We start from the raw sequence: 14,443 nt of genomic DNA on the forward strand, positions 1-14,443 counted from the left end.
GCATTTTTGACTCCTCGCTGTGTTTGTGGAGGCTGCTCTGGTGGCCACGCACCTGTCACAGCACATTTCATGTTTGCTTTTGAAATTCGGAACATGACAGCAAGAGCTCTGTTCCTAGTCGAGCTTTGGCCGCACTCTTGGCAACAAATGCATTTCCGTGTGGGCAGTTTCATGATATCTTCGTGTTTCCCACAGGTTGAGGATTTACTTGTGATGGTGGGTGGCGCGGTGTGACTGATGTGCATGAAGAGACTCGTGAGTGTTTAGAGTGGGAGTGTAACCAAGGTTCTTTTTGCTAGCCGCAGTTTCGAGTTGCCCCGGGAACGTCTCGCATGCAGAACTTGCCTGCATTTGTAGATGCTACAGTTTACCAATGTCCCATAGATGCCTCACATCCGCGGTAGATGCTGGAAAGCTGTGCACAGAGAAGCCTCTAGTCTCCACTTAGTTACTACAGCACACTTGACTTTGACAGGTGCATGAGCAAAATTAGTTTGAAAAAGTGAAATCATGTTTTCTAGCATTGGACACTGGAGTTCTGGGTATGCACTCGGCTATAAAACATCAATGGTTTATAGTTAGTAGTTCCGTATTGATCAGCCGTAAGTGTGTTTGACTTGAACAGTTTAACCCGCAGGAGTTTCTGAACGGTTGTGTAATGAGTGTTGGTGCCACGGAGGAAATAAATTCATGACAAGTGAAAACGAGCTGACAGCATCTCCCAGTGTCTTTACTGCAGAAACGAACCAGGGAGAAAAAGCTGTCATACATTATGGCTGTCATAGATAATGAGCTCATGGAGTCCGTCTTGAAAAATGTAAATTATCAGAGAAAAATGATTTTCACTGCCTCCAAGAACCTGACAGTTGAGAACTTGAGTGAGTGGCTGATAGATAAGGTACTGAAGTTCATGCTTCACCAATGTAATATGAGGTAAAAGCTGCAATAATGAGGTAAACTTCTAATCAGGGTCCCTATATTCATGTGTAGTGTAAGTCCTGTACTGGAATGCAGTCGCTATCAATCAAACAGTAATGGTATTTTGTGTGCTGGTGGTGGTCTGGCTAAGTTATACATTATTGATCTCTGTGGAGATATTTGTCTGCTGCGTTTGATCCAGGCTTACTGTTAAGGAGCAGCAGGCTCCGTACAGAGATTAACTCCAGTTCTGTAGTGCCTCGGTCAAACTCTAATGGCTGAATGTAGTGGCAGCGCCTGTTTGTACCTGTATGACAGCTCTTTATGGACTCGCACTGCTTTTATTTGAAGGTTATTGCTGCTTAAACAATGCACAGTTAACAGAAGGATCTTGCTGTTGATAAAGTCACTTCCCTCGCTTGACGGTGATTAGCAGTGACACTGATTAAGAGTTATTCGTCAAACCCATTATCAACAGACAGCAACAACTGACGAAACAAATATCACGTCTAGTTCAGGAGAAGGACTTTGAGAGTCGAGCGGCAAAATCCATAGGGATAATGGATGGCAGATGGATTTCCAGCGAGTACAACTCTAGGCTATGTTGTGGTTAGCTGATGTTTCATTTTCACGGCAGAAATCAAGATGACAAACACGGATTAAAACTGGCTGCCAAATATGCTTGCTATTTTGGTGCGGTGCAGTTTGTTGCTGAGGATCTTTCTGAAAAGCCGAGGCTTTCACAGCGTTCTAGTGTCAGGCTCCTCTGTAATGAGTATGGGATGTGATAGTGTGTACTGTTTAAAAAAACAAATGTGTATTTTGTGTCAGTTCCTTCATAACTTCTGAATTTATCCACTGCCGATAGTAGGGCTACAACTAAATATCATTAGTATTGATTAATCTGTCTATTTTAGTTTAAAAAATGTCAAATGGTAAAAAAAAAAAAAAATCCATCAGTGTTTTTCAAAGATCCTCAAATGTCTTGTTTTGTCCACATCCCAATGATATTCAGTTTACTGTCATAGAAGAGGAAAGAAACCAGAAAATATTGACATCTAATCCTCTAAACCTCAAACAGTTTGCTCCCGTCACATTTTTACGTGCTGTGGGCTCAGTTTTTCACTGCAGTGTAAGTCCTGTAACTCTATGGAAACAACACAGCCGTGGCTAGGAGGAGAGGTGTTACTTAGACAGGAAAAAATGATCACTCTACATACTGTACATATTTCACTGTTTTCTTTCACAGCCTCTAGAGACTAGGCGTTCTTCACACTGCTCTGCACACCAACTTGAGAAAGATATTTCACCATGCTGCGTGTATCTTCCAACAACTTGCTCCTCTGTATGCTGCTTTTGAGCTGTGCTGCATTCTGTTTTATTTTCTTGTCTCGTGTCGTCTCTGCTCTCTGTAAACAGCCTGCAGTTCAGCTTCACAGTTATGACCTTCTGTGTGGATATTTTTAGATTTTTACAGTATATAGTCGGAGCATGCAGTTAATTTTCGTTGCATTTTTTGAGTGAGATATGGTACATAAAGTGATTATGATGGGGTTAAAGTCAGTTTTGGTAAGTTTTGCACATCGCAGATTCTTCCTGCTTTGTTTATTTTTTTAAAAAGATGACATGCTTTTCAAAGCCGCTGGAGAATCTCTGGGTTCAGAGGGTCAAACGGGGGCAACATGAGCCAGTTTTGCACATAACGGGAAGACAGAACCAGGCTTTTCAAAGATCACTATGAAGGTTAGTTAACGTATAAAATGTTCATCCGCACAAGTTGTAACCCAGATAGAAAAGTATCTGCGCTTCAGACGAAAGACCAGAGCAGGACAGAAAGGACAAGCTCTGCAGTGGCAGCTCTGTCTTAGTTGTGTGACACGGCGAGCTATCTGCCCCAGGCTCACCCTGACAAAGGTGCAGCACTGCCCCCAAAGTTCGCATATACACAGCCATCCATCTCCAGCTCTTATCTGCTACCAGGCTGCTACCCTTGAGTGTCTGTGTGTGTGTTTGTCTGAGGACTCCTTGAGTGGAGTTGTTCTGGCCCGGTCACACTGATAGCCGTATCAACAGTCACTCCTGGCTGATGGACTGCGGAACAACACATCCATTGTTTTTCAGAGTATGTGTGGGCATGTGTGCTAAGCCATCAGAAATTTTGCATTTCGACAAGCCACAAATGTCAGATGCGCTGCACTCATGCATCTTGGGAACGTGCATGTGTGTGTTTTTATGTGCTGCAGTGTAATCTGCCAGAGGCTGGATGTGGGTCAGTGTGGCTGCAGCTCCACAGGCCACGCAGAGACAGCAGCAGGATACTGCCTCTGTGCTTGCTGTAGGGGGAAAAATGTTTCTCAACCGCACAAAGCGAAGCACAAACCACCCTGCACTTAAGATCTTTAATTTGTAAATTTCTGTACATTTCTACATACCCCGAAGCACAATGCTTTGGCTGTTTTATCATTCCAGGCGTTTTTCTGTGCACATACACAGGCAAAAAAACATCCAAACATGGGAATGTTAAACTGTGTGCGAGGCTCTTCTTATTAAGATGGGGTCTAAAGAGGCAGAATAGAGATGACAATCTGTATGACTTCTTAATAAGGTTAGATTTGAAAGAGGATGGCCAGATTAGTCATGCCTGCAGCTCATAGTGGATTCCACCTGCAGCCATTAAGCCAAAGTTATTGCTGAACATTTAGAACTCACAATGAAGGCTTATTGGAGGTTATGTAGTGTGACGAGGATTGTGTGTTTGTGTGTGTGCAGGGGCTATTGACTGCATGACAGAGCTGCTTAAATGAAATATTGATAGTGCGAGCTTGTTTAGGAAATGCGTGTGTGTGTGTGTGTGTGTGTGTGTGTGTGTGTGTGTGTGTGTGTGTGTGTGTGTGTGTGTGTGTGTGTGTGTGTGTGTGTGTGTGTGTGTGTGTGTGTGTGTGTGTGTGTGTGTGTGTGTGTGTGTGTGTGTGTGTGTGTACTTGTTTCTGCTATACTGGTGGGGACTTTGACCTGACTATTTGCTATAAAGGTGGGGACTTGTCTTACGGTGGGGACCTAAAATGAGGTCCCCACGGGTGGCAACACCGTTTTCTTGGCCATATTGTTGTTAATAAAAAATGTAAAAGTGCAAAAACGTTTGTTTAGGGTTAGGCATTGATTTGGTGATGGTTAAGGTTAGGGTAAGGGTAAGGAGTTAGATATGAATGGGAGTCAATGGTAAGTCCCCACCGGTATAGAAAAACAAACGTGTGTGTGTGTGTGTGTGTGTGTGTGTGTGTGTGTGTGTGTGTGTGTGTGTGTGTGTGTGTGTGTGTGTGTGTGTGTGTGTGTGTGTGTGTGTGTGTGTGTGTGTGTGTGTGTGTGTGTGTGTGTGTGCGCGCCTGCAGAGTTGTATGTGTAAATTTAGATATTTGGCCGGTGATTGTGCGTTTTGCAGCAGCCAATAGCCTATTGAGTGTCAGTTTTTTGAAATATGGCCTCATAGATCAAACCACTTGAACTGGGCCAGTAGTGTTAAATTTGTTCAGGATTAATGAGGAACCGTAGATGCTAACAGACAGGCGGGTTACATGATGCCGCCGACAGCCAGTGATGGATAACAGCTAATAGAGGGCGTTTTTATTTAAGTGGCTTTTAATGGCACAGTTTGAACACCGATATGAAAAGACGCCATTTTCTCCTATAGAAGAACAGACTGCATTAGTGTGTAATGTCAGTCTAACTCGGGGACTGCTGAGGTTTTGTTAGACTGTCAGCAGCTACCATATCTGCACCAATTAAACACATTTTGCTCCATGTTAGTGTTACATATTGTGTAAGCATTGAAGGGCAGAGATTTACTGTTGTGAGTGTGTATAATTCAGTTTGGTTATTTGCATGCTTCCTCATTGCTGTAGTCACTGTGTTAAGTTGGAACATCCAAATCTAATCGACTTTCTGTGAAATTCAGTTAAAGCAACAGTAAATCGTGCTCCTCTCACATTTTTACACCACTGTGGGCTCAGTTTTCACTGCAATACAAATTCCTGCACCTCTATGGGAATGGTACAACCATGGCTAGAAGGCGAGAGAACTCAGAAATTTATTGTCTGCTGTATAACGGAATTATGTCATAAATCATTCAAAAGAACAAGTGAAAGTTGAATTTCTTTGGTTATTTATTTTTGCCAAAATTTGAGAAAAATCTGGAATCTGTTCAGGATTTTTCCGAGCGCCCACACATGTTACCAATACTGGGAAAAAAACGTGACTCCCATGCTATAATTATTTTACTGTTTACATTTTTGCAACCTCTACAAACTTGGTGCTTTTCACACAAATCTGAACATCATCTCTGGAAAGATCCTTCACCATGCTGAATGTATCTTCCAACCACTTGCAGACAGTTTGCCTCTGTATGTTTCAGAGCTGTGATGCATTTATTCTGTTCATAAAGTGTTTTATTTTGCTCTCAGGCATTCTTGTTGTCTCGTCTCTGCTGTGCGTTAACACATTTTTAACGTCTTTTAAAATGAGGTGTAAAATGAAGTCGTTTTGATGACTCAGTTCAAATGTAACCTTACATTTGTTTTTTTTTTCTGATTGAAATGCATGCCAGGATTCATTGACGGAACATCAGACAGTTGAAAATCTGTGGATTCTTTCTGTTTTTCACAATTTCTTGCTCTGTTAACTGGTGTAACTTTGGAGATCTTTTTAAAGATGACATTCGTTTTGAACCCGACCGCAGTTTTTGGGATTGAGATGGTCAACTAACCAGCTAGACACTGCTTTTAAGGTAGAAAAATTGTCATTATGTAATTGTTTTTTATTTTCCCTCCTTTTTTAGCTTCTTTAAAACAGATTTTAAGATGTTTCCTCAAAGTAAGTCCTCTTATCCATCTTTTAAATGAGTTTTTAAGAGCTACGTGGCAATTAAATTATCGGATCACTAATGTCAGCAGCTAAAAAAAACACAGCTTTGTGCTGCTTGGAAAATGTGCTAAATCCACACATTGCCACTGCGTCACAGGAGGGGGAGATTGCATGCTGGGTAGAATTGCTAGGAAGTCTGTCCTGGATTGGGAATGTTGCCGGGAGCGTTTGAACGCACAGCTGGGGGCACGCATCCACTGAAGCCTGATCCTGTTAGCACGGCTGCCGGCCAGAACAGAGACGGCACGGAGATGTGGACGTCTCCAGATGTCACCAAGATACGCAGGGATGGATGTGGAAGGTTTAGGCTAAATCTGGTCTGTGTAATCATTCAGGACGCAGAGGAGGGAAGGCAGTGAGTCTGTTGTATTGTCACTGCTGCTGTGCCTGTTAACAGTGGTCTAGCGGCCTGCTGCTCTGTTTCCTCTGCTCTCTGTAAACAGGAAGCAGATCTCTGTCTTTCTGTCTGCTGCTCTCTCCTTTCATCTGTCCTTTTCTGTTTGTCCTTTGGTCCCTCTTTCTTCCTCCCTCTGCGGCTGCATACGGCATATCTAGAAAGCGACAGGCACCGAGCTCCCACCGCACTTCGTTATTATGGAAAGCAAAACAAGCTGTTGTGTGAGGCGTTTCATCTCTAGATGAGTCTGTCATAGTGGAGTGTCCAGGGAGCTGGGAGCAGCTGCTCCTTACCTATTTTCTCCATGCTCTATTCCTGGCATTCCTGTTTTTCCTCCCTGGGCTTCCCCTGGAAAGCTGTCAGAAATGGTGAGCTACAGCAGCCTGTGATAGGGTTGTTGTCATCTTTTGTTGCCTTTCCTCTAGTCCCTATTTAGCATGGATTTGGTGTTTGCGCATGAATGGGGTGCTGTGGGCCCTCCAGGGCCTTCCTTTCCCACACAACTGGAGACATGAGGGGCTTGACAGAGCAGGAGGTTGAAGGAATGGCTGGCAGGAGGTGGAGGGAGGTGCAGTTGGCCCAGGTTTAGTACAGCACAGTTTGTTGTTGTTGATGCCAAAGATGTCATCTTTGGACTCCCTCAGTTACAACATACGCTGCAAACAGAGTCACGTAACACATAGAGAAACCCTGGCTGGGACCCAAACACACACCCACATGCTTACACACAATCCATGCTCATAGCAAGCTATCGCACAGCCTTAAGAGAAGAGACCTTTCTGCTTGTCTTAGCCAGTGTCTTCCCTCGTCTGAGCCTTTCTCTGGAAGTCTTCAGGGAGACAGCGGAACAGTTAGGTTTAATGCTTGGACATGGCTGGTTGGTCACACTGTGTTCACACTGAGCTTAGGGAATTGTGAAAGACCGATTTGACTGTTAGTTTTAGCTCTTCCCACACTAACCTCTAAATTGTCCGTAAAAGAGGTTGTTTCAGAGCTTCTCAACCTTGTGTGGCCTCAGCCCGGCTTTGAAGCCTCAGAGGCCGCATGCATTGGCACGTCAACTTTATTTTGCAAGGCGCCATGTGTGTCAACACGCTTACACCTCATGATGTTCTGTTTCCGCAAGATTTCTTGAAGTTCTGCTTGCTAGCAGAAATTGCCTCATCCACCCATGAGCTCGTCCATGTTTTAGTCTGCCTCCGTCACTGGTGTTCTGGATTTATGACAGGAATTACGTAGATCCAGGCTAAATGGAAGGAGGCCTATGTGGGAGAAGAGACTGCAAGTCTGAATGGATTAATAACGGGGAGTTTTCTGTAGGGACAGAGATAAAGGCAAGAGTAGGGTGGGATGCTGAGAAGCAAACCTTTTGGCTGCTGTGCTGCATTCTCTGCATTGGTTCACAGCTGGAATGAAGAGAAGTAAGGAGGCACACAAGAAAGGGACACCACTTAAGACTGTAGCAGAGAATTAGATATGTTTTTGTTTTCCTGTCCTAATTGTGAATGCTTGTTCCAAAACAGAATACCACCTTTGCACTGGGGACTTTTATTTATTTATTTTACAGATTTAAAAATATCTTAACACTGACTCACTGCTCTGTCAGTTAGAACTGTAACTCTGAGCATTTCAACTGCTTGTACTCTTCATTTTTACTCACACTTTAATTGTATTGTGCTAGAAAACTGACAAGTTAGGAGATTTTTTTTTAGCTATTACTCATGAGCACAAGATCAATTTTTGCTGTATTCTAATCTGAGGATTTAGGGTATTAATGTGAGCCCACTGCAGCAAAAGTGGATCAGTCACATCTGGCTGACGTTTCATTTGTTTATTAGTATTGGCACCAGAGTGCACACAATCTGTGGTTTTGGGGTCAGTTTGTTTTGGCACGGAAGGCAAAATAGGAAATGCTAAAATCACTTTCCAACAACTTGCTGACATTTGCTCCTCTGAATCCTGCTTTTAATTGATTATTTTTTCGTGTGACTGTATGTCACAGCTGAGACATTATGGATTCTCTGTTGTAGTGAGGAGGGCAACATTTTTTGTTTTTAACAGGATCTGGCTCATGCAAGCTGTTTGTTTCTGACCAATGTTTAAATAAAACATGTAGAATAAAGTGATTCAAGCCTAGATTTGGTTATTTTTTCTGATCAAACCACATGCCACAGAAAATCCAGTGATTCTTTCTGTTTTGCCGTTTCTTTTTATGACAAAGGGTGTAATTTTGGCCGACAAGTTTTGGGGTTAAGCGATTAACAATCATGCACCATATTCATAATTATATTAATCATTAAAGCAGGGCAGTTTGAATATACTCTGCCATAATTGCACTGAGGATTTTGTGCTTATCTATGTTCCGTTTGACCCGTACAGTGTGAGCAGAGAGGTCGCAGCTTCTGGCTGTGCCGAAAGCTTGATTAAAATGTGCGGTATGAGTTAGCACATCGTACAAGATTAATAAGTCGCACAGAGACTGCCCATCAGCTTGACATCGGACAGACTCCTGTGTTTTTATAATCAGGGTCTGAAAGTTACTTCTATAATGGATTAAACTGGATATTTGCAGCAGCACCAGTCCTGTTAACCTGCAGCAGAGTGCACTCTCTCAGAGCCCGTTTCTGTCTCTCTGGATGCTTGTGTCGGTGCCGTGTTGGCCTACATAATGTCATGTTTCACTGGCACAGCTCACTGTTTGGACAGCTCCATTTCTGCTCACTTGCTCTGCATCTGACCAAGTGTCCATCTGTGACCACTGCGACATCCCCTCCTGATGTGAACAAGGTGTGCGCTTCATTGCGTCGAAAGTCACCGTATTTGGGTCCGTCTTACAGCAGCGCTTTCTATAAATTTTTGTGGCTTTAAAGGTCCAAGGGCAGGGATTACATTTTATAAGAGTACAGTTAATGCCCAGGTGTAGGAAAAGCTGAGGTAGTAGCATATGTTGGAAGACCTCCCACCTTTGCTGCACTGCTGGACAGAAGCCTGGAAAACTAGCGATCTGGAGTCTCTTCCTCACTGAAATGTTCTAATTGAAATTTGGTTTAGAAGCGAGCAGGGCTGGTGTGATTAGTTGGCATAATCGATGATGACGTTGACACTAATATGTTAAACCGGCTTGGTGTTTACTTTTTTCTAAACGGCTTCAATCCTTCATAGCAAATGTGTTTCCTCATCAGTCATATTTGGCTTCAGCGGCTGGTCAGCTGCAGTTTTAGAAAATGGCAGCTGCAACAGAGTTTGACTCAGTTTGATGACAAATTTTCCAAAGAATCAAAGCTTCCAAGATATAGGAGTCCTTCCTGAAATAACAGAACAAAACAAAGGGCTTGTTCACCACACTGCGCACAATGCATTAGCTCCTGAAGAGAAAACACGGGTTCCATCTGACGTGAAGACATTTTACAACTTCTCTCTGTGCTCCCATGACCTGCATTTTAATACAGCGGGATTGACAATAAGTTGTTTTTATTTACAGAGTTTTCTGTTTGTGTTGTCAGAAAATAAAATTAGTATGAAACTGAGACATTGGTCATTAGAGCTACATGCTAACTAGCGGTCACTTTCAAGCTGCTGCTCTGCACTGTTAAAAGACAGATTTTTTTTTTTTTTTTTAAAGGGCTGGACCCGAATATTCGGTCGTGACGGTGGTATCCGAATATTTATTTTGAGATCCGAACATTCGGATTCCACCACCACCTGGCCTGTAATTTGTCAAAATGCAAAAAAAACTGAAATGAAATGGTTGTTTGGCTAATTTGGAGAAAACTTTACCATGTAGAATAATGGACTAATCAATAAATTCATTAACAAATTAATCGATTCAAAATAGTCATTAATGGCAGCCCTATTAGCTTGACAGTAATTAAGTAGAGTATTGACAAAGCATGTTGTACAGTGCTTACTCTCATTATCTCTGTCTGCCTCTCTTGCTCTTTGTGGTCGCTGTCTCGATCTTTTTCCTCCCCGACATGCAACAGTCATTCGATGACTCCGGCATGAGACAGCTAGAAAGCAGAACGAGGAGAGGAAGAGGTTTGCGCTGCAGACAAAGACAGACGGGTTGCTATTTGCACTGCAGTGTTGTGTGTGTGTGCGTGTGTGTGTGTGTGTGTGTGTGTGTGTGTGTGTGGGTCTGTAGGTTCATTTTGTGATTGTCGGGGGAATCTGATGAGTATTTATAGAAGCTCTTGCTTGTCCTGCTCCCAATTTGCAGACGGATTACGCTCCAGTCAAACTTTGTGGACGTGTCTGTGAGATAAAAGGAGTGTAAAGAAAAGGGAGAAAGAGACGGCTCAGGACTGGAGGGTACGACAGACAGGAGGAGATGAGGAATGATGCCTTGTCCAGGAGGAGACGGAAATCTTTGGTGGCCAGGGCCCTCCACACACCGAGGCATACCTGCACTGCAGCACTGCCTCCTCACTGTCACTAATGCAGGAGTGTGTGGGCTGGCAGGAAGAGATTTATGGTGCGGTTCTTCTTGTAATACAAACTCTTAATGCACACACACATACACGGGCTGCAAAATGAAGCCCCAGCGGACCAGAATGATGACTTGGCTTTAAAGTAGGCCAAGGGCCAGATTGAAGGACACGCAGACACACATATGCCCACACTGACTCATATTCGCTCTCATCTTTATTCTCTGTGGATTTTTCAAAAATAGCAGATTAATCCAGTGCAATGAGCAGTTCTGAGAATTCGACAGTTGTCCATCCCCGTCTCCCTGCACCCCTTCATCCCTCTGTCTTCCGCCTCGCTTTCTTTTCATCCCCACTCCAGAGCTGGCAGAGTGTCTTTGGTAGCGTTTGACCTTTGGAGGCGTGTTGAAAGAGGGAGGATGATTGATTTATAACACAATACAAAGAGATACAGAGCCTGGCTGTCAGTTTGTAAGTGACTGACAACAACTTTTCCAAAGACTTTTTTGACTGAGTGACGAGCTGGAAGGGTGCCTGGTGACATTGTGAGCCTGACTTGGTGATGATTTGAGCGAGATGAGTGCGATTATTGTGTCTGCCCAAGGAGGATGCGTGTTGGAGGCTGTCGGGTGGCAGCTTCTCTCGTGCCTTCGTGTGGTCGCTTTGCGGTTTTGTGCATGAGGTGCTATCGGAACGCTGTTGATCTCTTTTCAGACTATCTGACGGAAAAAAGAAATCTGTCACCAAGTGAACGTTACAGACATAAATGCACATTTACAGTGTTTCCTGCCTCAGTCTAGTGTTTGCACAAAATTTCTTCTCCGCCGCACGCATGCTTAGCAAACATTTGTTAATTCTGTGCTCGTTTCTTCTGCCTCTTCCAGGAGCATGTTTGAGTGACGAGCAAAACAAGAAGTGGGATCTCTGAAGCTCCGCCTCCTCTGCTGGTGGAGCGCCCTGCACATCTGACCAGAGACCCCTTAAATCACTCGAAAAAGGTACGAACGTGGTAAAGCTGAACTTTCGGAGTTGTCGCTGTGTCTCATCGAGGATATTTTTCAGCTGCGGGTTTTCATGTTTTTTTCTTGTGTGTTTTCGGGTGCTGTTGAAACTTTATGGCCTTTGGAGGTTCATATCTGTTGTTACAAATGATGAAGAATGAAATGCTTTAACACTTACAGAAAATGCACGTTATGACTATTATCGCTACCAAATCTCTACCCTGAGCTCTGCCTACTTTCCTTTTTTTACTCGAGTGCTGTGTTTCAATTTGAGAACATTATTTTTTCATTTTATGCTCAGACTTTGTGATGCTTTCCCTTAAAATCCTGCTCTCTCTTTCTCGAATATCCCCAGCTCATGTTTAAATCTGGTAAAAACTGTCTGCATTCAGATATACTGCTGCTGCTGCACAAATGCCCTGTGCTTCGGTTTAAGTGCATCTCCTCGCTCTCAGACGTTCAGACTTAACCCTCTAAACCTCAAAACCTGCCAGTGGGTGTGAAATGCATGAGTTTTTTTTTAGCAGAACTGCAAAATTACACCTTTTATCTGAGCTAGAAACTGTAAAATGTAATTGTCTGAATTTAACACTTTTTAACAGTCCTTCAACTAATCATCTGTTCCGTTAGAAAAATTGAAATCATGACATTTCATCAGAATCACCTTACGATGAATGTCGCATTTAAAAATGTGGCAAAAACGAACTGTTCACAGCAGATTCTGTTTCTTATTGCATGTGTTTTTGGGCTCAGTTAAATGTTGTAAGTACTTCCGCCTTTGCTTACTTTCCTTTTCTTGATTCAAGAGTGTGGAATTTCAATTTGAGAGCATTATTTCTTCATTTTTACATCCAGATTTTGTGATGCTTGAAGCAATTCTTTAAAAATCTACAAAATTAAACAATATATGAGCGCTGGAAACTGTGAAACCAGAATTGTCTGATTGATTTCAGCTTTCCAATGGTCCTTGAACTAATCATTTGTGACGTGTGGTCCTGTCGGAAAAGTTGAAATCCAAATATTTCATCAGAATCGCTTTATCATGCATGTCGTGTTTTTAAAAAATGGCAAAAATACACTGCTTTAACCGGATTGTTTATCTTTATTCTATGTGTTTTTTTTTGACACTTTTCAGACCTCAAGAGCTCTGGAGTCTCAGATATATGTTGTAATAAATGTTATTGAACAGAATGAAATGCCTCAATACAGAAAATTGCTAAGACTTTTACTGCAAACCACTGCACTGTACCACCCACTTTCTTTTGTGATGAGTGTGGTGTTTCTGTTTGAGAGCATTATTTCTCTGTTTTACATTTAGAGTTTGTGATGCTTTTCCTCTAGAGCCTCTGCCCCGGTGCAAATCTGCTCTGCTAAAAACAGTTTTTCTGCTCTCAGATGTACTGCTGCTGCACAAATGCTCCGTGCTTCAGCTGGAGCGCATCTCTTCCACTCGGACTGCTTCTGCTCTCAGATCTTTTAAAGTGCCCCACCAATAGAATGATGGATGTAACGTTGACCAATGCAGCTCGCTGTGCTGCTTGTAGCATCCCCTATGGGCGGCTCCCTTGTGTCTGGAGGATTTGATTTATAGGCCAGGACATTCTTAAATCAGTTCTGGCATCTGCTCGAATAGTCGTGCATAATTTCTGTAAATTATACACAACTGTTTAATTATCTAATATTATTTCTGTATGCTATATATGTGTGTTGCTTTGGATTATCTGGGCGTTTGTTGCTCCTGTCATGTTTTAACTCACTGTGGGCTCATTTTTCACCAAACTCTAAAGTCCTGCACCTTTATGGAAACAGTTCAGTTGTGGATGGAAGTTGAGAGAGCTCAGAAATGCAGTATGGCACAGTAATAACGCCATAAATCCTTTGAAAAATGATGGCTTTACAAGCTATTGATTCTGAGCTGTTAAGGCTTCTACATCCTCTACAAACTGGGTGTTTTTCACACAACTCTGCACATTAACTTTAAGATATTTCATCATGCTGAATGTATCGTCCAAACAACTCGCTCCTCTGTGTATAATTTTTTAAAGCTTTTTGCATTCATTTTGTTTATCCAGAGTGTTTTATTGTTCTTTCAGTCTCTCGTTATCGCTCTTCTCTGTTTAAAATCAGCCTGCACTTGAAAAGTCTCTGAATTTTGTGTTTTTTGCTGATTCTGCTTAATACAGATTGTTTATTTTTGATGAATTTTGAAACGTGACATGTAGAATATAATGAGGAAGTGATGGAATATTGTGATTTTAATCGTAGATTTAGTTAATTTTCCCAACGGAGCTGCACATCAAACCTGACGACTTCAACAACTGTTTGAAAGTTGGAAGTCTGACGATTCTTGCTCTGATAAATGGTGTAATTTGGTGATTTTTTATTTTTTTTTATTTTTGAAGATAGCATTCCTTTGAAACCTCTCAGCGGGGTTTGGGCTTCAGAGGATTAAAGTGAGGTTACACCATCAGATTAAGTTTTAACTTAAGCTTGCTGTTGGGTTTCTATTGTTTTCCTCCGGTCAACAAAGCTCTGCTCTGACATTTCTTTTACTTTTACATCTCATTTGGTACTGTATTTGAAACATCTGAACTACCTTTGCACAGACGTTGGCTTACGACCACTAACTCTCCCTGGATGTTGCTTTCCCTACTCGAGCTGCATGTTAAATAGTCAGTCATTAACGGATCTTGTACACAACATAAATCAACAACCATAAATCGGCTTTTATCTCTCTCTCTCTCTCTCCCAGTGAACAGCAATTAAAAGAAACACCACTTTGA

General features: G+C 42.4%; 1 protein-coding gene across 1 annotated transcript in view; it reads left to right on the forward strand.

Annotated features, from left to right (window-relative positions):
* galnt1 (UDP-N-acetyl-alpha-D-galactosamine:polypeptide N-acetylgalactosaminyltransferase 1) overlaps positions 1–14,443 on the forward strand; it is a 73,116-nt gene that overhangs the window by 10,469 nt on the left and 48,204 nt on the right. The window contains exon 2 of the mRNA XM_022192984.2: positions 11,544–11,657. The gene's annotated coding sequence lies outside the window, so the exon portion shown is untranslated. The remainder of the gene's footprint in view (positions 1–11,543; positions 11,658–14,443) is intronic.

The sequence above is a fragment of the Acanthochromis polyacanthus genome, chromosome 12 (assembly GCF_021347895.1).
Source record: "Acanthochromis polyacanthus isolate Apoly-LR-REF ecotype Palm Island chromosome 12, KAUST_Apoly_ChrSc, whole genome shotgun sequence".
Classification (NCBI taxonomy): Eukaryota; Metazoa; Chordata; class Actinopteri; family Pomacentridae; genus Acanthochromis; species Acanthochromis polyacanthus.